This window comes from Coregonus lavaretus (genome assembly GCF_964263955.1).
Source record: "Coregonus lavaretus genome assembly, chromosome: 1".
Taxonomy (NCBI): domain Eukaryota; kingdom Metazoa; phylum Chordata; class Actinopteri; order Salmoniformes; family Salmonidae; genus Coregonus; species Coregonus lavaretus.
The window spans coordinates 50,607,320-50,629,292 of record NC_139988.1 but is presented as its reverse complement, the minus strand read 5'-3'; the positions used below and the strand labels follow the sequence as shown (position 1 = coordinate 50,629,292).

General features: G+C 45.3%; 1 pseudogene across 1 annotated transcript in view; it reads right to left on the bottom strand.

Moving 5' to 3' along the window:
* Nucleotides 1-21,973, bottom strand: part of LOC311132661 (lysophosphatidylserine lipase ABHD12-like) — a 59,654-nt pseudogene that overhangs the window by 6,003 nt on the left and 31,678 nt on the right. Inside the window, exons 2-10 of the transcript XR_014615197.1 lie at nt 21,163-21,284; nt 17,517-17,609; nt 3,784-3,903; nt 3,482-3,512; nt 3,274-3,319; nt 3,025-3,154; nt 2,728-2,765; nt 273-352; nt 76-158 (exon numbers count right to left, since the gene is read on the bottom strand). The product of XR_014615197.1 is annotated as a lysophosphatidylserine lipase ABHD12-like (transcript). The remainder of the gene's footprint in view (nt 1-75; nt 159-272; nt 353-2,727; nt 2,766-3,024; nt 3,155-3,273; nt 3,320-3,481; nt 3,513-3,783; nt 3,904-17,516; nt 17,610-21,162; nt 21,285-21,973) is intronic.

The following is a 21,973-nucleotide window of genomic DNA, read 5'->3' as shown; positions in this document are numbered from 1 at the left end:
AGGAACAAGTGACATAACACTGCTTTGAATCTAACGTTAAACTAAATGGTCTGGAAAGAATCAAGTTCAACCTACTTTTCGTCACTGGCAAATCGAATGCCATTTGCTGATATGGTATCTATAAAGAACCATTCAAAGCCTGGAAAGTAGCGGTAGACCTACAAGATGTAATGACACAGATGGTAGTTAAGAAAATAAAGAAATAAACTTCACATAAAATAAAATGAAATAAGATTCAACATGTAGTCAAGGGATTAAGAGGAAATGCTTGCCATAGAGAAGGGATGGCTCTTGGCCTCCTCTCGGATGTTGGTGAATGGAGATTCCAAGACTAAGGAGTTTGGTGGCGTCCCTGGAGAATAGAATGTCACAAAACCAACCTTCATGAAATATAACCATACTTATCTAAGATGTATAAATAAATTGCCTTGAATTCACATAATTCAGACATTCACTTCCTTGAATAAAGCGGTCACAATTCTACCGGGGAGACACTTTCTGTGACCCTGTAACCCAGTCAGAGGGGTGTGAAAAATTCAAGTTGTAGACACTTGAGCTACAGTGGGGAGAACAAGTATTTGATACACTGCCGATTTTGCAGGCTTTCCTACTTACAAAGCATGTAGAGGGCTGTACTTTTTATCATAGGTACACTTCAACTGTGAGAGACGGAATCTAAAACAAAAATCCAGAAAATCACATTGTATGATTTTTAACTAATTAATTTTTGCATTTTATTTCATGACATAAGTATTTGATCACCTACCAACCAGTAAGAATTCCGGCTCACACAGACCTGTTCGTTTTTCTTTAAGAAGCCCTCCTGTTCTCCACTCATTACCTGTATTAACTGCACCTGTTTGAATTCGTTACCTGTATAAAAGACACCTGTCCACACACTCAATCAAACAGACTCCAACCTCTCCACAATGGCCAAGACCAGAGAGCTGTGTAAGGACATCAGGGATAAAATTGTAGATCTGCACAAGGCTGGGATGGGCTACAGGACAATAGGCAAGCAGCTTGGTGAGAAGGCAACAACTGTTGGCGCAATTATTAGAAAATGGAAGAAGTTCAAGATGACGGTCAATCACCCTCGGTCTGGGGCTCCATGCAAGATCTTACCTCGTGGGGCATCAATGATCATGAGGAAGGTGAGGGATCAGCCCAGAACTACACGGCAGGACCTGGTTAATGACCTGAGGAGAGCTGGGACCACAGTCTCAAAGAAAACCATTAGTAACACACTACGCCGTCATGGATTAAAATCCTGCAGCGCACGCAAGGTCCCCCTGCTCAAGCCAGTGCATGTCCAGGCCCGTCTGAAGTTTGCCAATGACCATCTGGATGATCCAGAGGAGGAATGGGAGACGGTCATGTGGTCTGATGAGACAAAAATATAGCTTTTTGGTCTAAACTCCACTCGCCGTGTTTGGAGGAAAAAGAAGGATGAGTACAACCCCAAGAACACCATCCCAACCGTGAAGCATGGAGGTGGAAACATCATTCTTTGGGGATGCTTTTCTGCAAAGGGGACAGGACGACTGCACCGTATTGAGGGGAGGATGGATGGGGCCATGTATCGCGAGATCTTGGCCAACAACCTCCTTCCCGCATTACGAGCATTGAAGATGGGTCGTGGCTGGGTCTTCCAGCATGACAACAACCCGAAACACACAGCCAGGGCAACTAAGGAGTGGCTCCGTAAGAAGCATCTCAAGGTCCTGGAGTGGCCTAGCCAGTCTCCAGACCTGAAACCAATAGAAAATCTTTGGAGGGAGCTGAAAGTCCGTATTGCCCAGCGACAGCCCCGAAACCTGAAGGATCTGGAGAAGGTCTGTATGGAGGAGTGGGCCAAAATCCCTGCTGCAGTGTGTGCAAACCTGGTCAAGACCTACAGGAAACATATGATCTCTGTAATTGCAAACAAAGGTTTCTGTACCAAATATTAAGTTCTGCTTTTCTGATGTATCAAATACTTATGTCATGCAATAAAATGCAAATGAACTACTTAAAAATCATACAATGTGATTTTCTGGATTTTTGTTTTAGATTCCGTCTCTCACAGTTGAAGTGTACCTATGATCAAAATTACAGCCCTCTACATGCTTTGTAAGTAGGAAAACCTGCAAAATCGGCAGTGTATCAAATACTTGTTCTCCCCACTGTACCACTGGAAGAGGAGCCTGTTGAGTCCAACAGCCAATGAGTTAGCGCCTCCAGTAGTATACAACACAAAGTCTGAGTTAATGTTTCTCTCACTTGCTAGGATCTGACTAGTGATCGAATATACTTGAAAATGGGAAGAAGCATAATATTGTATTAGGATATGCTTATTATGTTCAATCTGTACTGGACATTGGGTGAGGAAAGCTTGTAAAAGTCCATGGCGAACCTAAGCATATGTGGCCCTCAAACTTAACTTTACATAAATGGAGTGTCAAAATATTTTGTCAAACTTTTCATAATCCCTCCCTGGACTCCAAACCAGGCTCTCTAAATCCCCAACACAATAAAGTAAGTTAGCCCACTTTTTAATTACTCTAAGAATGGTACAGGTATATAACACCACAATAATTCTAAGAATGCTACCTGTGAACTGTTGTTTATCTAAAACCTTTTTTTGGGTGATACACCCAGCACCTGCACTCACTAAAGGCTACATAAATCAAGGCTATATTTAGCATAGTAGGTGTGTAGTCATAGCCTTAATGAGCAGATGCTTACCTATGTTACACAGACGTCTGACTACGTTAGTGGCCACCCTGGAAAAATAGAAAAAATATTAATTAAAAGTAGTTACTGTAAATTGACTGATCTACTGGTACAAACAAATCCACCCAACATATAAGTAAATTTCTGCATCAATGCAATATACACTACATGGCCAAAAGTACAGTACTTTCATCCCATTCTTGGTTCATAATCATACATGCATTTTCATTATTTTACACAAATGTAATTTGTGAAATGTTGAGATGAATGTCATGGAGAGACGGATGTCTGTCTGTAGAGTGTTCCTACCCTGTTCCCAGCGAGTGGCCCCAGACGTTGAGGGGTTTGCTCCCCACCCTCTCCATCACCCACTGGTAGAGGAACAGGGCATCTGACGTCATGTCTCTCTCAGAGGGGCTCCCGTCTGAATCACCCCAACCTGGAACAACAAAAGAAGTATGAAAGATAAAGCCCCTAAATTAAGTTCTCAGGTCAGATTATATTTTTAAAGGGGTATTGTGATATTGTCATTGCAGACAGAAATAGATCCCCTCTTACCTCTATAATCAAATGTGACTACATGGTAGCCTAATGCACTAAGGACCTGGGGAGGGGAAACAAACTCAACTCCAGTTATCAGACTGAAAGCAGGTCAATTCACAAACAATACATTGAATTCTATTTGTTGGTCAGTACTCAACATAGAGAGTATGGGTGGGATAAAAGCGAAGCAATTGCAAGTGTGTCTGCAATGAAATCCTCTCACCTTGTACAGTTGAACTCTATGGTCCCCTCCTCTGAAACAGACAGGATGGACAAGTTTATCAACCAGGTGAAAGGTAAAGCATTCCTCACACACATATCACAGCCATTTTGAAGAGCGCATCGTTTCTATGTACAAGTTCAAAGGTTGTGAGTCTGCTTCAACAACGAAAATTGAAGGTGGATGGTCGTCATGTGAGTTAAGGTCACAGTCCAGAGGCAGGGTGTAGGCCAGGGGTACTAGGCTAGAGTAGCACTTTGAGATAGTCAAATTAAAAGTGCTTTTTAAATCAAATGTGTGATCACCTTGTACCCGCGTTGCCGTGAAGGTACAGCATGACTGGATAGGGGGATTTTAAGGTACTGTCATACCACTCTCTGTCCTTCCCCTGAGCCTCCTTCCACATCTGGGCTGGGACTGTGTGCCTGGGGGGGAACAGGAGCAGTGACAAAAAATAAGAGAAAGGTATAAGCAATCAATGTATACCATAGAGGCCAACTATAGACTAAGAGGTGTGGGGTGGGACAGATTGACACAGGGGTAAAATAAACAACAACAAAAAATCCCATAACTCAGATCGATTGTCTGCGGGGCCAAGTTAACGTCGCCTTTCATGTAAAAATAAATAAATAATAATAATAATAATGATCATCATGCTTTAAGGAAAGGAGATAATTTTGTATTAAACTGCAGGTTTGACCAATTCCATTCCTATTCAATTGAAAAAATAAAAAAATCCATATGACAGAAATCAGTCGCAGTGACTGAGAACTTTAACCCCTGTGACACACAAGCCAAACTGGTTTGATATACGCTTAATAATAATAATATGCCATTTAGCAGACGCTTTTATCCAAAGCGACTTACAGTCATGTGTGCATACATTTTTAAGTATGGGTGGTCCCGGGGATCGAACCCACTACCCTGGCGTTACAAGCTCCATGCTCTACCAATTGACCTACAGAGGACGCTTCTACCTCATTTGTATTTGAGTGTAACCAAGAACACAGAGTGTACTGTAAGAACAATCAGATGGGAGTAAGCTACATGTTTTACATAACGGAACACACCACCCACATGTTCTAAGTGAATAGCTCTGAACAGAGACATGTCAATTTACATATCATCACCTCATCCTTTACTTTCTATCTACCACAACCCACACTGCTAAACTCTTCTGGGCACAACATGCCCTTCCCATGGTCAAAGTCCCCCAGTTAGCCTCAAGCCCCCCCCAACCCCCAGGGCTGGTAAACATCCACAGGGACCTCTGTGTCCTACCCCCTGTGGTACAGTGTCACAGTCTCATTCTCACACACACCCATGGATACAAATACACACACTGCGCCTTCTCCCCAGGAGGTAGTGTGCTGTGCGTCAGTGCTTTTGAGCCGAGAGGTTTATCACACTCCTATGAGAGACAGCTAGAGGCCTAATGGGCAGGAGAGAGGGAGTGAGAGACGAGAGGTTTATCACACTCCTATGAGAGACAGCTAGAGGCCTAATGGGCAGGAGAGAGGGAGTGAGAGACGAGAGGTTTATCACACTCCTATGAGAGACAGCTAGAGGCCTAATGGGCAGGAGAGAGGTAGTGAGAGACGAGAGGTTTATCACACTCCTATGAGAGACAGCTAGAGGCCTAATGGGCAGGAGAGAGGGAGTGAGAGACGAGAGGTTTATCACACTCCTATGAGAGACAGCTAGAGGCCTAATGGGCAGGAGAGAGGGAGTGAGAGACGAGAGGTTTATCACACTCCTATGAGAAACAGCTAGAGGCCTAATGGGCAGGAGAGAGGGAGTGAGAGACGAGAGGTTTATCACACTCCTATGAGAGACAGCTAGAGGCCTAATGGGCAGGAGAGAGGGAGTGAGAGACGAGAGGTAGTGAGAATTAGTCCCAACCAAATCATGAGAAAACAAAAATATAATTACTTGACACATTGGGAAAAACTAACCAAAAAACAAAGCAAACCAGAACGCTATTTGGCCCTAAACAGAGACTACACAGCGGCAGAATACCTGACCACTGTGACTGACCCAAACTTAAGGAGCTTTGACTAGGTACAGACTCAGTGAGAATAACTTTACTATTGAGAGTCCGCCGTAGGCAGACTGGCTCTCAAGAGAAGACAGGCTATGTGCCCACTGACCACAAAATGAGGTGCAAACTGAGCTGAACTTCCTAACCTCCTGCCAAATGTATGACCATATTAGAGACACATATTTCCCTCAGATTACACAGACCCACAAAAAAAGAAGATTTAAAAAACCTAATTTGGATAAACTCCCATATCTTAATTTATTAAGGGAAATTCCACAGTGTGCCATCACAGCAGCAAGATGTGTGACCTGTTGCCAGAAGGGCAACCAGTGAAGCACAAACACTATTGTAAATACAAACAATATCTATTTATTTTCCCTTTTTCGTACTTCAACTACACTATTTAAACTCAGTAAAAAAAGAAACGTCCTCTCACTGTCAACTGCGTTTATTTTCAGCAAACTTAACATGTGTAAACATTTGTATGAACATAACAAGATTCAACAACTGAGATATAAACTGAACAAGTTCCACAGACATGTGACTAACAGAAATTGAATAATGTGTCCCTGAACAAAGGGGGGGTCAAAAGTAACAGTCAGTATCTGGTGTGGCCACCAGCTGCATTAAGTACTACAGTGCATCTCCTCCTCATGGACTGCACCAGATTAGCCAGTTCTTGCTGTGAGATGTTACCCCACTCTTCCACCAAGGCACCTGCAAGTTCCCTGACATTTCTGGGGGGAATGGCCCTAGCCCTCACCCTCCGATCCAACAAGTCCCAGACGTGCTCAATGGGATTGAGATCCGGGCTCTTCGCTAGCCATGGCAGAACACTGACATTCCTGTCTTGCAGGAAATCACGCACAGAACAAGCAGTATGGCTGGTGGCATTGTCATGCTGGAGGGTCACGTCAGGATGAGCCTGCAGGAAGGGTACCACATGAGGGAGGAGAATGTCTTCCCTGTAACACACAGCATTGAGATTGCCTGCAATGACAACAAGCTCAGTCCGATGATTCTGTGACACACCGCCACAGACCATGACGGACCCTCCACCTCCAAATCGATCCCGCTCCGGAGTACAGGCCTCGGTGTAACAGAACGAGCAGTATGGCTGGTGGCATTGTCATGCTGGAGGGTCATGTCAGGATGAGCCTGCAGGAAGGGTACCACATGAGGGAGGAGGATGTCTTCCCTGTAACGCACAGCATTGAGATTGCCTGCAATGACAACAAGCTCAGTCCGATGATGCTGTGACACACCGCCCCAGACCATGACGGACCCTCCACCTCCAAATCGATCCCGCTCCGGAGTACAGGCCTCGGTGTAACGAGCAGTATGGCTGGTGGCATTGTCATGCTGGAGGGTCATGTCAGGATGAGCCTGCAGGAAGGGTACCTTCGGCGATAAACGCCAATCCGACCATCACCCCTGGTGAGACAAAACCGCGACTCGTCAGTGAAGAGCACTTTTTGCCAGTCCTGTCTGGTCCAGCGACGGTGGGTTTGTGCCCATAGGCGATGTTGTTGCCGGCGATGTCTGGTGAGGACCTGCCTTACAACAGGCCTACAATCCCTCAGTCCAGCCTCTCTCAGCCTATTGCGGAAAGTCTGAGCATTGATGGAGGGATTGTGCGTTCCTGGTGTAACTTGGGCAGTTGTTGTTGCCATCCTGTACCGATCCTGTGCAGGTGTTGTTACACGTGGTCTGCCACTGCGAGAACGATCAGCTGTCCGTCCTGTCTCCCTGTAGCGCTGTCTTAGGCGTCTCACAGTACGGACATTGCAATTTATTGCCCTGGCCACATCTGCAGTCCTCATGCCTCCTTGCAGCATGCCTAAGGCACGTTCACGCAGATGAGCAAGGACCCTGGGCATCTTTCTTTTGGTGTTTTTCAGAGTCAGTAGAAAGGCCTCTTTAGTGTCCTAAGTTTTCATAACTGTGACCTTAATTGCCTACTGTCTGTAAGCTGTTAGTGTCTTAACGACCGTTCCACAGGTGCATGTTCATTAATTGTTTATGGTTCATTGAACAAGTGTGGGAAACAGTGTTTAAACCCTTTACAATGAAGATCTGTGAAGTTATTTGGATTTCTACAAATTATCATTGAAAGACAGGGTCCTGAAAAAGGGGTGTTTCTTTTTTTGCTGAGTTTATATATAGGGTGATTTTGCAAATACGGTCCTGTTTGTGTCTCGGGATTAGATTTTTAAGATGAAATGTTAATTTAGTTTGTTTTATTTCACATCCATTAAGTAGAGACTAAAATAACCTTAAACTTTTTTTCAGCTTTTCATGTGTTTATTTTATTTTCTATAGCATTTCATGTCTGGATCTCACTGTTTTGCACAGTTTTTGTCCTGTCTCACACCCAGACTTTTGACATTCTGCTATGTATTACACTTACAAAAGTCTTGATAATGAGAAAATATTTAATGCAATATTTAATGTTTTAAAAAAAGAGTCAAATAAATGGAAACTATATACATATTAGATGTGCATAAGCCATTTTACTTTATTATTATTTATATATTTTTGGTATTTACCCCCTTTTTCGATTTTGTCTCATCGCTGCAACTCCCCAACGGGCTCGGGAGGCGAAGGTCCTCCGAAACATGACCCGCCAAACCACGCTTCTTAACACCCGCCCGCTTAACCTGCAAGCCAGCCGCACCAATGTGTCGAAGGAAACACCGTTCAACTGACGACCGAGGTCCGCCTGCAGGCGCCTGGCCCGCCACAAGAAGTCGCTAGAACACGATGAGCCAAGTAAAGCCCCCCGGCCAAACCCTCCCAACGCTGGGCCAATTGTGCGCCGCCCTATGGGACTTCCGATCACGGCCGGTTGTGACACAGCCTGGGATCGAACCCGTGTCTGTAGTGACGCCTCTAGCACTGCGATGCAGTGCCTTAGACCGCTGCGCCACTTGGGAGGCCCTATTTTATTTATTTTTTACACAAAATACAGTCTGTCTCTAAGTATTGTGTCATTACCCCCACGACAAACAAATTACATGATAATGCCCTCCGACGAACAATCAAACAGGCAAACCATCAAACAGGCAAAGAGTCAATACCGGACTAAGATTTAATCGTACTACACCGGCTCTGACACTCGTCGGATGTGGCAGGGCTTGAAAACTATTACAGACTACAAAAGGAAGCACAGCCGCAAGCTGCCCAGTGACACAAGCCTACCAGACGAGCTAAATCACTTCTATGCTCGCTTCGAGGCAAGCAACACTGAAGCATGCATTTGAGCACCAGCTGTTCCGGATGACTATGTGATCACGCTCTCTGAGTAAGACTTTTAAGCAGGTCAACATTCACAAGGCCGCAGGGCCAGATGGATTACCAGGACATGTACTCCGAGCATGCGCTGACCAACTGGCAAGTGTCTTCACTGACATTTTCAACATGTCCCTGACTGAGTCTGTAATACCAACATGTTTCAAGCAGACCACCATAGTCCCTGTGCCCACGGACACTAAGATAACCTGCCTAAATGACTACCGACCCGTAGCACTCACGTCTGTAGCCATGAAGTGCTTTGAAAGGCTGGTCATGGCTCACATCAACACCATTATCGCAGAAACCCTAGACCCACTACAATTTGCATACCGCCCCAACAGATCCACAGATGATGCAATCTCTATTGCACTTCACACTGCCCTTTCCCACCAGGACAAGAGGAACACCTACGTGAGAATGCTGTTCATTGACTACAACTCAGCGTTCAACACCATAGTGCCCTCAAAGCTCATCACTAAGCTAAGGATCCTGGGACTAAACACCTCCCTCTGCAACTGGATCCTGGACTTCCTGACTTCCCAGGTGGTAAGGGTAGATAACAACACATCTGCCACGCTGATCCTCAACACGGGGGCCCCTCAGGGGTGCGTGCTCAGTCCCCTCCTGTACTCCCTGTTCACCCATGACTGCATGGCCAGGCACGACTCCAACACCATCATTAAGTTTGCTGATGACACAACAGTGGTAGGCCTGATCACCGACAACGATGAGACAGCCTATAGGGAGGAGGTCCGATACCTGGCCGTGTGGTGCCAGGATAACAACCTCTCCCTCAACGTGATCAAGACAAAGGAGATGATTGTGGACTACAGGAAAAAAAAGAGGACTGAGCACGCCCCCATTCTCATCGACGGGGCTGTAGTGGAACAGGTTGAGAGCTTCAAGTTCCTTGGTGTGCACATCACCAACAAACTATCATGGTCCAAACACACCAAGACAGTCATGAAGAGGGCACGACAAAGCCTATTCCCCCTCAGGAGACTGAAAAGATTTGGCATGGGTCCTCAGATCCTCAAAAAGTTCTACAGCTGCACCATCGAGAGCATCCTGACTGGTTGCATCACTGCCTGGTATGGCAACTGCTCGGCCTCCAACCGCAAGGCACTACAGAGGGTAGTGCGTATGGCCCAGTACATCACTGGGGCCAAGATTCCTGCCATCCAGGACCTCTATACCAGGCAGTGTCAGAGGAAGGCCCTCAAAATTGTCAAAGAATCCAGCCACCCTAGTCATAGACTGTTCTCTCTGCTACCGCAAGGCATGCGTTACCGGAGCGCCAAGTCTAGGTCCAAAAGGCTTCTCAACAGCTTCTACCCCCAAGCCATAAGACTCCTGAACAGCTAATCATGGCTACCCGGACTATTTGCACTGCCCCCCACCCCCACCCCCACCCCCCTCTTTTACGCTGCTGCTACTCTGTTTATTATTCATGCATAGTCACTTGAACTCTACCCACATGTACATATTACCTCAATTACCTCGACTAGCCGGTACCCCCGCACATTAACGCTGCACCGGTACCTCCCTGTATATAGCCTCCCTACTGTTATTTTATTTTACTGCTGCTCTTTAGTTATTTGCTTTTATCTTTTTTACTTAACACTTTTTAAAAAATAAATCTTTAAAAAATGCATTGTTGGTTAAGGGCTTGTAAGTAAGCATTTCACTGTAATATCTACACCTGTTGTATTCGGCGCATGTGGCAAATACAATTTGATTTGATTTGATTTGATAATAACTTTTTTTCTAAAGTTTGTGTACTTGGTTACCATGGATATGAATAGTGACAGTGGAGCACATGATGTCATGGAGGGAAATTCACATTTTGATGCCAGGAAATGATAGAAAAATTAAGGTAAATATGACTTAAGAAGATCATATTATTTTTGTACGACATTACCAAATAGGCTACAATTTCATCAAATTATGTTAGATTTGAGAAACTGTTTTAATTATGTGTATTTAGGATACATTGTATGCTAGCTGTTCAATTGGAGTTAGCATGCTAGAATCCCTGCTATTTATGACCAAATAGTGTCAAAATGTCATTCCCACCACACGTCATTACCACCACATAATGAACTGTGATGGTAAGGACAGAATGTGGTAGTAATGACAAAATGTATTAGGTCATACATTTTTACTTACCTTTAAGACACACAAATTACATATATGATCATGGTTAAGTTGTAACACTTAACACAATGTAACACTTATTTGCTAAATAACTCTGCCTAGTTGTGAGGTATAAAGATGTGCTTGTGTGACTTGTATGTTGTCTTTGCAGCTGTATGACCCAGTGGGTTGAATAAACTTGGTTTGAGCTTTTTCTAGTCGTCTGTGAGTTTTTACTCAGTTTGTTCAGAAGCTAACAATGGTTATTACTGACTTTAATTTTTATTTATTTATTTTTCTATAAGATGCCCCCTAAATCAACAAAGGAGAGGACAAGCACATACACTATATATACAAAAGTATGTGGACACCCCTTCAAATTAGTGGATTTGGCTATTTCAGCCACACCGTTGCTGAAAGGTGTATAAAATCGAGCACACAGCCATGCAATCTCCATAGACAAACAATGGCAGTAGAATGGCCCGTATTGAAGAGCTCAGTAACTTTCAAGGGTTACAGTCAGCGACACAGACTCTAAACGCCCCAAAACATGTGGATATTGTGGATACAAAGTGCATGGCGAACAGGGAAATTGCCCAGCTAAAGGCTGTACTAAATGTGGAAAATGGAATCACTTTGCAAAAGTGTGCAGAGCTTACCTTGGAAAAACAGTACATACAGTGAGTGATTGTGAAGTCTTATTTTTGTAGTTGAAGGATCATTCTCTGTAGCCTTGGCTGGGCTGCGGCTAGCGGTTTCCTCATGATTGACTCGAGGGGCTTGTGGTCGGATTCCACAATTACTTGTCGTCCATAGACATACTGATGGAAACGCTTACATCCGAACAGAATGGCGTACAGCTCCTTTTCGATTTGAGCGTAGTTGATTTCAGTCTGTGAGAGATTTGGAAGCGTAGCCATTGGGTTTTCCTTCTTGCAGTAGCACTGCACCTAGTCCATACTTCGACGCATCCACTTGGAGTCTGAGCTCTTTGTTGCAGTCGTAGTAGGCAAGGATTGGTCCTGGTTCTCTCGTGATCAAGTCTCTCACTTTCTGGAAAGCGATGTTGTGTTGCTTTTCCCAGAGGAACTCACTGGATTACTTTAGCAGCTGATGCAGGCGTGCATTAGCATTGGAGAGACTGGGTGCGACCTTGGCTAAGTAGTTGACCATGCCAAGCACTGTTTCCAGCTCTGCGCGGTTCTTTGGTGGCTCCATTTCCTTTATGGCTGAGATCTTCTGCGGATTTGGCTTGATTCCATTCGCTGTGAGAAGATGTCCAAAGTAGCTGACCTCTGTAGCGCCGACTGTGCTCTTCTTGGGGTTGAGCCGGACTCCTCGCTCGCGGGACCTTTGCAGCATCGCGCTGAGGTTTCTGTCGTGTTCCTCTTTAGTTCGACCATAGACAAGGATGTCGTCCACAATTACCACAACTCCGTTAAGGCCTTCGTACACCTCGTCGATCTGAAACTGGTCTTGGGCTGAGATAATCCCAAAAGGCAGGCGACGAAACCTGTAGCGTCCAAATGGTGTGTTGAACGTTGTGAGCTTAGATTACTCTTCTGTGAGCTTGATATCCCAGTAGCTTGATCTGGCGTCCATGACACTGAAGTAGCGTGCGCCCGCTAGCTTGTGTGTGATGCCATATAGCGTCGGTAAGGGGTAAGGGGTAATGGGGGCGTTTGATAGCCTTGTTCAAGTCTCTTGGGTCGAGACATACTCTGAGCTTGCCGGTGCGTGGTTTCTCCACCACCACTAACGCGTTGACCCAATCCGTCGGTTCTGTAACCTTGGTGACGATGTCAGACTGCTCCATGCTCCAAGCAAGGGAATCTTTCTCGGTGGGTAGACCACAGCGGTTGCGTCTGGGTCAAGGTGAATGGTACATTCTCCTGGGAATAGTCCTATTCCTGTAAAAATATCAGCAAACTCCTCCATGACATTCTCTGTCTCTACTGGTGCTGTCACTGATAAAACTAGCTTGATGAGGTCCATGTCTAAATATGCCTTAAGGCCTAGCACTGCAGGTGCTCGAGTGTCAACAATGTAAAAATGCCACTTTCCTTGTATTTGCATTTGAAAGTGCATGTGCCTTTTACTGGGAGCTGTTCACCACCATAACCAGTCAGTCTGCGCGTGGTGGGCTGTAGCTCGCACTCAGATGTCAAGTTGCGGTACTTATTCAGAGGAATAATGTTTACTTCATTGTTTTATTACCAATCATTGTTTTATTCTTACTTTTTTGTTTAAAATAAATGCACTGTTGGTTAAGGGCTGTAAGTAAGCATTTCACTGTAATGTCTGCACCTGTTGTATTCGGCGCATGTGACCAATAAAATTTGATTTGATTTGATTTGATTTACTTGTGCACCAGTGTCTAGTTTGAACTTTAGCTCTGTGCCTTGTGTTCCTATCTCAATGTCAGCAAAGGCTTGCTTTGTCTCTGATATCTGACTTTTCTGTGTCACTGAATCAATAAACAGTTCATCAGCAATTTACTCTTTGATTGACATTTAATCTTCCCTCACCGTCCAGGCAAAGACATCCCTGTCGCAGACACACTCTCCAGGAAGTTTTTTACCTACAAGGCCAGCAGCCTCAGTGAAGGCATGGACATGCAGGTGCACACTATGTACAGCAACTTACCAGTTAGTGACACAAAACAGAAGGAGATCCGAGCAGAAACAGAAAAAGACACACAACTCACACAGCTGAGGAAAGTCATAGAGTCAGGATGGCCTGAGGAGAGGAGAAAATCCCCTCCGAACGTCTCGGAGTTCTGGAACCATCATGATGAAGTATCACAGATCAACAGAATCATTTTCAAAGGAGAGAAAATCATCATCATTCCTACCAGTCTCAGAGAAGAGATTTTGACAAAGATCCATGCTGGACACATGGGCATGGAAAAGTGCAAACAGAGAGCACGTGACATTTTGTTTTGGCACGGAATGTGCAAACAAATAGAGGACATGGTAAATGCCCCACCTGTCTTGAACGACGCCCCTCAAACACCAAAGAGCCAATGTTACCTCACTGTATCCCAGACCGACCCTGGCAGGTCGTGGCAACCGATCTGTTCACCTGGAACAACGAGGACTACATCATAACAGTGGACTACTACAGCAGATACATTGAACTCGACAAGCTTCACAGCAGCACATCTGCAGCTGTGATACACAAGCTGAAAGCAGCCTTTGCCAGGCATGGCATTGTAGAGAATGTAATATCTGACAATGGCCCCTGTTACAAATCAAATGAGTTTGAATCCTTCACAAAAGCATGGGAGTTCACACACATCACCACAAGCCCACATTACCCTCAAAGTAATGGCCTGTGCAGATTGCTAAATCACTCATGGAAAACGCAAAAGCAGACAAGAGAGACCCCTACCTCAGCCTCCTTGAATACCAAAAACACTCCAGTTGACAACTTCAAATCACCAGCCCAGCTGTTGATGAGCCACAGACTTCGCTCAATCCTTCCCAGCTCCAACCAGCAGCTGCAACCTGAGGTTGTCAGCTACAAGGAAATGCATGCAAAACGTGCACAGAGACAACAACACCAAAAGCGATACCATGACAGGTCAGCTAGACCACTGCCACCACTGAACGATGGAGAGTCAGTTAGAATCCAGGAGCATGGCTACTGGAAGCCAGCAGTCGTCATCCAACCAGCTGACACTGAACGTTCATATCATGTTCGCACCACAGAAGGAGCGCTGTACCGCCGCAATCGTTGTCACCTACTGAACACAAAAGAACAACACACTGATGAGATGAACTGTTCTCCTGAAAGAGAACGTGATGGACTAAACACACACACACACAACATACACCATACTTACCTGCAACACTTCAAGAACTGTTGACTGACACAGAAGCATGCTCTGCTTCATATCACACAAGGTCAGGAAGAGAGGTCAAACCTAGAGCTGTCCTAGACCTGTGAAATGTCAATGGGTGTAGGCGGATCGCTGCCCTAAAAGAGTTCCAGACTGTAAACTTGTTATTGAAAAGTTAACTTGAAATGCTTTGGTATTGTATTTGTTTTAAATGTTGAGATGTCATTGCCCAGGTGGAGAGGTCATATTCAGATGATCATGGCCGGAGACACATGAACATGCCCGTTATAGCTAGCAAATAAAGAGCTACGTTTAGAAAGATCCTGTCGTACTACATTTTATTATTTGACGTTCTGGACGATTCTGTGCTTCCAACTTTGTGGCAACAGTTTGGGGAAGGCCCTTTCCTGTTTCAGCATGATAATGACCACGTGCACAAAGCGAGGTCCATACAGAAATGGTTTGTCAAGATCGGTGTGGAAGAACTTGACTGGCCTGCACAGAACCCTGACCTCAACCCCATGAACACCTTTGGGATGAATTGGAACGCCAACTGCGAGCCATGCCTAATCGCCCAACATCAGTGCCCGACCTCACTAATGCTCGTGGCTGAATGGAAGCAAGTCCCCGCAGCAATGTTCCAACATCTAGTGGAAAGCCTTACCAGAAGAGTAGAGGCTGTTATTATAGCAGCAAAGGAGAGACCAACTCCATATTAATGCCCATGATTTTGGAATGAGATGTTCGACAAGCAGGTGTCCACATACTTCTGGTCATGTAGTGTATTTGCACATTGTTACAACACTGACAGAAATGTTATATTTGAAATGTCTCTATTCTTTTGAAACTTTTATGAGTGTAAACGTTTACTGTTCATTTCTGATTGTTTATTTCACTTTTGTTTATTATCTATTCCACTTGCTTTGGCAATCTAAAACATGTTTTCCATGCCAATAAAGCACTTTGAATTGAATTGGAGAAAGAGAGAGAGAGAGAGAGAGAGAGAGAGAGAGAGAGAGAGAGAGAGAGAGAGAGAGAGAGAGAGAGAGAGAGAGAGAGAGGCTTGTGGTCGGATTCCACAATTACTTGTCGTCCATAGACACGCTTACATCCGAACAGAATGGCGTACAGCTCCTTTTCGATTTGAGCGTAGTTGATTTCACAGTCTGTGAGAGATTTGGAAGCGTAGCCATTGGGTTTTCCTTCTTGCAGTAGCACTGCACCTAGTCCATACTTCGACGCATCCACTTGGAGTCTGAGCTCTTTGTTGCGGTTGTAGTAGGCAAGGATTGGTCCTGGTTCTCTCGTGATCAAGTCTTTCACTTTCTGGAAAGCGATGTTGTGTTGCTTTTCCCAGAGGAACTCACTGGATTACTTTAGCAGCTGACGCAGGCGTGCATTAGCATTGGAGAGGCTGGGTGCGACCTTGGCTAAGTAGTTGACCATGCCAAGCACTGTTTCCAGCTCTGCGCGGTTCTTTGGTGGCTACATTTCCTTTATGGCTGAGATCTTCTGCGGATTTGGCTTGATTCCATTCGCTGTGAGAAGATGTCCAAAGTAGCTGACCTCTGTAGCGCCGACTGTGCTCTTCTTGGGGTTGAGCCAGACTCCTCGCTCGCGGGACCTTTGCAGCATCGCTCTGAGGTTTCTGTCGTGTTCCGTGTTCCTCTTTAGTTCGACCATAGACGAGAGAGAGAGAGAGAGAGAGAGAGAGAGAGAGAGAGAGAGAGAGAGAGAGAGAGAGAGAGAGAGAGAGAGAGAGAGAGAGAGAGAGAGAGAGAGAGAGAGAGAGAGAGAGAGAGAGAGAGAGAGAGAGAGAGAGAGAGAGAGAGAGAGAGAGAGAGAGAGAGAGAGAGAGAGAGAGAGAGAGAGAGAGAGAGAGAGAGAGAGAGAGAGAGAGAGGCTTGTGGTCGGATTCCACAATTACTTGTCGTCCATAGACACGCTTACATCCGAACAGAATGGCGTACAGCTCCTTTTCGATTTGAGCGTAGTTGATTTCACAGTCTGTGAGAGATTTGGAAGCGTAGCCATTGGGTTTTCCTTCTTGCAGTAGCACTGCACCTAGTCCATACTTCGACGCATCCACTTGGAGTCTGAGCTCTTTGTTGCGGTTGTAGTAGGCAAGGATTGGTCCTGGTTCTCTCGTGATCAAGTCTTTCACTTTCTGGAAAGCGATGTTGTGTTGCTTTTCCCAGAGGAACTCACTGGATTACTTTAGCAGCTGACGCAGGCGTGCATTAGCATTGGAGAGGCTGGGTGCGACCTTGGCTAAGTAGTTGACCATGCCAAGCACTGTTTCCAGCTCTGCGCGGTTCTTTGGTGGCTACATTTCCTTTATGGCTGAGATCTTCTGCGGATTTGGCTTGATTCCATTCGCTGTGAGAAGATGTCCAAAGTAGCTGACCTCTGTAGCGCCGACTGTGCTCTTCTTTGGGTTGAGCCAGACTCCTCGCTCGCGGGACCTTTGCAGCATCGCTCTGAGGTTTCTGTCGTGTTCCGTGTTCCTCTTTAGTTCGACCATAGACGAGAGAGAGAGAGAGAGAGAGAGAGAGAGAGAGAGAGAGAGAGAGAGAGAGAGAGAGAGAGAGAGAGAGAGAGAGAGAGAGAGAGAGAGAGAGAGAGAGAGAGAGAGAGAGAGAGAGAGAGAGAGAGAGAGAGAGAGAGAGATCCATCCCACACAGTCTTAGCAAAACAGCTGAAGTGTGTGTGTGTCTTCTCACCATACACCAATGTTGATGCCCATCTCTGGCTGAAGGTAGAAGGCAGGCCATGGTCCTGCGGCCTTTTCAGGTCAATGAAATAGGGCAGCCTCACTGCAGGGGGTAGGGTTGGGTAGACAGAGAAGCTGTGTTAGATCTGTTAAAACAATAAGATATCACTGACAAAGCAGCAGCACAGCAAAAATCGATGAGACAGATGCTCCAGAAATAGCAGCACTCTGCCTCTTTCCACTCTATAATGTTATACAAGACAGTCACAAATCACCATTCTAGGGCCGCCGGAAAACGTGTGACGGGCGGCATTTGCCACAGCACTTTTCAAATCATGTGTGGCAGCACCACACCACTTGATTTAGTTTAATAAAATATATTGACATAAAGTGTTAAAAAGAGGGGCAAAGTGCTGTTTTTTAGAACATTTTGCTTCATGATTTGTCAACTCTCGCACAATTTCTCTGTCCTTCACATCGGAGTGCTGCTGCAGGCTCTTTGCGTGTCTTGACCAATCAGATTCATGGAAATCGCAGGTCGCGGGTGGACAAAGCTCAAGGCGCGCTCTCCACTTTCCTCCAGTATTCATTTGGCAAGCGTGATAACTCATCACTCCCAACAGACAAGCAAAAACTGTTACATACTGTAAATGTAGCAGCCTATCCAAACCTAAACATTAGCGATCTGACATGCTGTGTTGCATGGAAACAATACTTTTTTTCAGTCTGTGTATAGGAACCCCCCCTAGTCCTTCTTTAAAATATAATTAATATGAACAAGTACACGGTTGCTGCAGTTGGACAGGGGTTTCATCCTCCTCATGTGACCTGATTAGAAATACTCTGCTCTCATCATAGCCCATATTTAAAAAATGTGCTACAGATTAATCATGTCATACCATATAAAGTCCGGAGTTTTACCTGGTTAGGTAAGAAGATCAGGAAAAACTACGGGCCCCAGAATTGTTTTTGCGCCACACCACTCTCTGACCATCCACTTCCTTCACAGACCTACACTACCAGTCAAAGGTTTGGACACACCTACTCATTCAAGGGTTTTTCTTTATTTTTAAAAATTTTTACATTGCAGAATAATAATGAAGACATCAAAAACTATGAAATAACACATGGAATCATGTAGTAACCAAAAAGGTGTTAAACAAATCAAAATGTATTTTATATTTGAGATTCTTCAAATAGCCACCCTTTGCCTTGATGACAGCTTTGCACACTCTTGGCATTCTCTCAACCAGCTTCAGCTGGAATGCTTTTCCAACAGCCCTGAAGGAGTTCCCACATATATGCTGAGCACTTGTTGACTGCTTTTCCTTCACTCTGCCGTCCGACTCATCCCAAACCATCTCAATTGGGTTGAGGTCGGGGGATTGTGGAGGCCAGGTCATCTGATGCAGCACTCCATCACTCTCTTTCTTGGTAAAATAGCACTTACACAGCCTGGAGGTGTGTTGGGTCATTGTCCTGTTGAAAAACAAATGATAGTCCCATTAAGCCCAAACCAGATGCGATGGCATATTGCTGCAGAATGCTGTGGTAAACATGCTGGTTAAGTGTGCCTTGAATTCTAAATAAATCACAGACAGTGTCACCAGCAAAGCACACCATAACACCTCCTCCATGCTTTACGGTGGGAACTACACATGCGGAGATCGTCCGTTCACCCACACCTCGTCTCACAAAGACACGCCGGTTGGAACCAAAAATCTCAAATTTGGACTCCAGACCAAAGGACAAATTTCCACTGGTCTAATGTCCATTGCTCGTGTTTCTTGGCCCAAGCAGGTCTCTTCTTATTATTAGTGTCCTTTAGTAGTGGTTTCTTTGCAGCAATTCAACCATGAAGGCCTGACTCACACAGTCTCCTCTGAACAGTTGATGTTGAGATGTGTCTGTTACTTGAACTCTGTGAAGCATTTATTTGGGATGATCGAAGACTGCCCGGAAGAGGCAAGCAAACTCTCCGTAGTTGTCCAACGCGTCTCCTCCTTCACTCCAGACCGCGTTGGCCCACTCCAGGGCTTTCCCCGAGAGGCAGAAGACGAGGGCGCACACCTTCTCCCGATCCGATGGAGCAGGGCTGATGGTGTGGAAATAGAGGTCCAGCTGCAGGAGGAAACCCTGGCAGTGGGACGCTGTCCCGTCGTATTCCCTCGGTCGAGACAGGTGAATACCTCTGGGTGCTTGTGTCTGGGTGGCTGGATCCGGTCGCTCAGCTGGTTCCTTAGGGTCGTGTCCTCTCCTCTCCAGGCGCTGGAGGGCCTGGAGAACCCGATCCATCGCTTCGCCCAATCTGGCTAACATGGTGGAATGCTCCCGGAGCCGCTCAAAGACTCCAGGCATATTCCCCGCTCCTGCTGACTCCATGATATTGGGTATGTGATTCTGTAGCGGGTGATTTGGACGAAGTCAGGCGCAGGAGGTGTAAATCACAGAATAATGGTTCATTCGGCCAATACAGCGGTTCGATAAAGTACATAATGCTCCACCAAGCTAACGACACCTCCACATGGAAACAATCACACACAAAGACATGGGGGCCAGAGGGAATACTTATACAGGGACTGATGAGGGGATATGAACCAGGTGTGAGTAAAAACAAGACAAAACAAATGGAATGATGAGAAGAGGAGTGGCAGTGGCTAGAAGGCCGGTGGAGTATATACACAATTAACATTATTTCATTGGTCAAAATATACGTTTTTGATTGGACACCCTATTAAATGTTACAATGTTATACAACGGGTAGTTCTCGTCCTGGATACCGATTGGTTGAAACCACGTAGCTACAAGTTAGAATCAGCTGTGGTCACAGCCCACAACTGGCACTCCAAATCAATGCTACTGACCGACCCATCAATGTTTTAGGTGTAATCTTGCCTGTTCCTACCTAAAATGCATGAAACTGCTACAGTTACACACCTATAATGCATATCAGACGGAGGGAGAGAGCGGTGGGAGCTTTGTATTGTACCCTTGCAGGTGGAATATCCACCCTCTCTTAACATTTTACATTTACATTTTTAGTCATTTAGCAGACGCTCTTATCCAGAGCGACTTACAGTTAGTGAATACATTTTTTTTTTATACTGGCCCCCCGTGGGAAGCGAACCCACAACCCTGGCGTTGCAAACGCCATGCTCTATCAACTGAGCTACATCCCTGCCGGCCATTCCCTCCCCTACCCTGGATGACGCTGGGCCAATTGTGCGCCGCCCATGAGTCTCCCGGTCGCGGCCGGCTGCGACAGAGCCTGGATTCGAACCAGGATCTCTAGTGGCACAGTTAGCACTGCGATGCAGTGCCTTAGACCACTGCGCCACTCAGGAGTATCTTGGCAAAGTATCTTAACTGCCTCCGTCTGGAGTTGGCGTGCTGCTGTGTTTCAGGTGATGAGCAGGTTCACATGTGCACTCTCACACACTAACACATGCACCGTTGCTTATGTAAGCAGTATTGCACACTTACTAAATGAGTAGAGCTACAAGTATCCACACCTACCAGGTGAAATACCCATTGGCCAGAGCTAACTGATGGAGCAAGCTTATTTAGACTCCCATAAAAAAACATTTCTTCAAAAAAGCAATGCAAACAATTACATAGATACAACAGAACATGCCTTATTGGTTTCATCTACTCACCAAAATTCAAAAATACAATTTTTGCCTGAATGGAGGGGCATAGTTTGACGATGAAGGGGATGGTTATGTAGACTCCCAGCACCAACAGGAGGATCCTCTTCAATCTGCCCATTAGGACATATCTGGAACACGCAGGGGAGAGAGATTGTCAGTATTCTACATTGATCTTCAAAAACAAAAGTAGAAAACTAACACTTTAGATGGCTAAAAACTGTTATAAGACCATAAATATCTGATATCCTATCCAATTCCACATACATTATTAGAGCAGTTATTATATCAAATATTAGATCATGATGTGTTAGTTATCAGGATGAGGGTTCAGAGTTCAGACTATTTAGGTAATAACACTGGCTGTTCATACAGAGTAAAACCACATGTTGAGGCCTTGATATTGACTAATCAGGATGCTTGGTTCTATCCTAAGAGTTCAAAGAGGGTGATGTCATGTTCATGACAATGGCCTTGCTACAACAGCCTGTAACCTGCACCATTCATCCCCTCCCTCCAAACTGATTCATCCAATTAGCCGTCAGTCCTAGGTTAAACTGCAAACACAGAGTTCCGACCTGGGAGCAGTGGTGCTCATCATGGCTTCTGGCCATTTCAGAGAGACATTAAAAAGAACAGCCAGAAAATGCTGTGTAAAACACACTGCACCTCAGCCTTGCTCAATGCAACCCTTTACCCTCTATAATGAGGAAGTTCTACATGGCTGCAAGTCAGAGTCATGCTTCTAAATTTGTGTAAGCACTTCTCTGAGCACCCCTTCCATCCTAGTCTTCCTTGGGACAGAATGTGTTTACCTCTA